This window comes from Nuphar pumila, chromosome 7 (assembly GCF_984573655.1).
Source record: "Nuphar pumila chromosome 7, dmNupPumi1.hap1.1, whole genome shotgun sequence".
Classification (NCBI taxonomy): domain Eukaryota; kingdom Viridiplantae; phylum Streptophyta; class Magnoliopsida; order Nymphaeales; family Nymphaeaceae; genus Nuphar; species Nuphar pumila.
This window is the reverse complement of record NC_143255.1, coordinates 98428072-98431297: the sequence shown is the minus strand read 5'-3', so window position 1 is coordinate 98431297 and position 3226 is coordinate 98428072.

Here is a 3226-nt window from a genome sequence, read left to right as displayed (position 1 = left end):
TGCTCTTTTCTTGTGCTTCCCGCGCAGTCTCGAAGGCGTAGCGGCTAAGTGGTATGCAGAACACATCAACCCCATTGAGCTGCAAGATTTTGACAATGTTGTTAATCTGCTTGTGGAGCGATTCATGTTCAACACTGAGGCACTGCCAACCCTCAACCACTTATATAATCTGAAGCAAGAGGACAAAGAAAAGGCCATAGATTTCATTCGGAGGTGGAGAGATACATGCAACAAAATGAGAACCCCCATCTCAGAAGAGCACGCGCTCCAGGTTATCTTGAACAATTTCTCTCAACCTCTCAGGAGCCTTATTTCCACCTACCCATCAAAATCGTTCACCAAACTCATTGAACGAGCTGAATGGCTCGAGATGGGAATGGATAACGGAGTCTATGACGATATCACCCTAGCAAGGAGCAGTCAAGATGCGAAGAAGAAAGCCCATTTCATTCTTTTTGCTAGTTCCTCATCCGACAACAAGGGTAACAAGGATGATCATGACAACAATTTAGAAGGATTCAAAGGTCAAAAAGGGAAGTTTTTCAACAATAATAAGCCTTCCCAATCCAATCCTCAACAGCGGGAGAAAGATTAGGAAAAACAAAAGCGTAAGAACTGGAGTCCCGACCGCGAGTTCACCCCTTTGGAACAGACACTCGAGGAGGTTCTGGAATATATGCACACGAAAAATATGATCCATCTGCCAAAAGTTGTCGATCCTCTAGTAATCTTGGGCAAGTTCAAAGAACAGTTCTGCAAGTTTCACCAAGCAGTGGGGCATGACACAACACACTGCTTCGTTCTCAAAAATATCATTCAGAACTGCATCAATAAAAACCTTCTAATAGAAGACAAGGATGAAGAGCAACCCACTGTCCTGACCAAGCCTTTTCCAGATTACTCAAAAAACTGATGATGCCAGAGTTATTCTGTTTTCCTCCTTTTCTTTTACCAGTCATCTTGTAGGGGCAAGTCAGCCCTAATCTTTTGCGATCTTTTGGTCACATGCTTGTAAATATTCAAGTTTTTGTTTTCACTTTTGCTTATCAATGAAATGTCAATTTTCTTCTCTGGTATTCAATTCTTCTTTCTTTTACTAGGGCATCTTTTCGTTAAAATTATATTTGCAGTTCAAAAATCTTCTTTGCCATCAAATTCAATAAAACTTTCAACACCATCCATATATTCATGTGATACCTCATTGTCAACTATCCTACGGTATATCCATTCACGGTTTGCAGTCATTTTGTCGTATGATGTTACAAATAGTATTCTAGCCAATTATAAGAGAATCATCAGAATGCTAACCAATTAAGCATGCTTTCATTATACAATTTCACATGGAAGTCATAATCAAATTGAAAGTAACTACATGCAAGCATGGATACAATCATATCAAACATTACAACACATCTAAACCATTCATATAAAAAAAAGTCAAACATGTACCTGCAGCAAACACACTCCAATATCCTGCTAACTACTACCATGCCTAACATGGAATCCGTACTTCAAAAATAAGAACACTTCTATTCACATACATTAAAGTCATGCTCAACATGATCTCCAAACTCCATCAAAACACTCCTAGATATCAACAACTAAGTGAGTGTGCGAACAAAAAAATGTTGCATCCAAAAAATTAAATAACATGTGATGCGCTTGCATCACTTACTCACCACAGGTATTTACCCGATTTGAATTGCTTTTGCCTTTCAATTTTTTTCTTATTTCTTTTTGCATTGAAGATTTTACAGCATGCGATGCTTAGCAATAAGCATCACACAATTTGCTCAACAACATACCTATAAAGAATATATATACAAAACAATACAGGGAGGATGTGGCAAAAAAATTAACTGGGAGGCGAATATATATACAAATCATGTTTTTTTTCTACAACAATGCTACTTATTTCACTTAACAATTAACTAATTGCTATATTAACAACTAACTAATTTATTTAACTAACCAACTAATGAAGTAATAAACTAACACTAACACTAGTATTCAATCCAAACATAAAAAATCAGTAAAACACTTAGTAAAACACAAGTAAAAATCAGTAAAACAAATACTAAAAATATACAATGGAACTTAGTTAACACAGTAAAAAAAATATAATGAAATTTCAGTTACTATTCGGCAGAACAGAGTAAAAAACATAAATAAAATCAGTAACAAACAGTAAAAGCTTTGCAATGAAAATCAATTTCATTCAAATATTGAAATTCAGTAAATCATAATGAAATTCATTTAATATTCAGATTCATTCAAACAAAAAATGTAACTTAATCAAATCAACATTCACCAGATTTCCAATAATCAAACAGAAAATGATTTCATCAAACAAAGACAGTAAAAAAGAAATGTGGCGTATTTCACTCATAAGACGATGAACAGAAAAATAACTAAAACGACCACATCCAAGAACATCCAAAAAATTGTATCTAACTCCAATATACAAGTATTAAGAACAACATCAAAGAATTCTGGGAGAAAACAATACTGAAGCAATTCTAAAACCTAAAACAAAAAAGATTATCAAAATGTATACTCTGAATATTTTCCAATAAAGCATATTTAACGAAAACGATTCATATCTATACAGAAATGCCAATATATCATTTACATCCATAATGAAATGTCAAAATATCGAATAAAAGAAAGAGGATCTCAAAATCATATCCTCCACAACGGAATTAACAATAATCTATAAATCTGAGATAAATAATGGTAGAAAACAAAAATCTCGTATTCCCTAAAAAATTGATTGGTGCTACGAATTTCCAGATACTACTACACAAGCAAGAAAAAGAAAACTTAGGGAGACAGCCTGGCAGAAATTTTTAGACTCAAGAAAAAGAAACAACCTTGTTATATATGTTCACGAAATTGAAAGGATTTATTCAATTTCTTAGACAAAAACAAAGGTAAGAAGTACAACCACAAAGAAAATAAAAAACACAATTGCTCTAGCAAAAAATTCTATAAAATTGGAAACTAGAACTCTCGATTTCTCTAATTAAATGAACCGAGTAGTCTGAAACTTCCAGAACCAAAATCAGAAGCTTACTCGTTCGACGTAGCTTTCTAAAAAAAAAAAGGAAAAACAAAAACAAGAACGCGACTAAAAGATTCAGCTAGAGAAGCAAGAGAAACTAAAAGCACGATCTCTGCATCAGAATAAACAAATGAAATGCAGAAAATTTCAAGAACAATATCA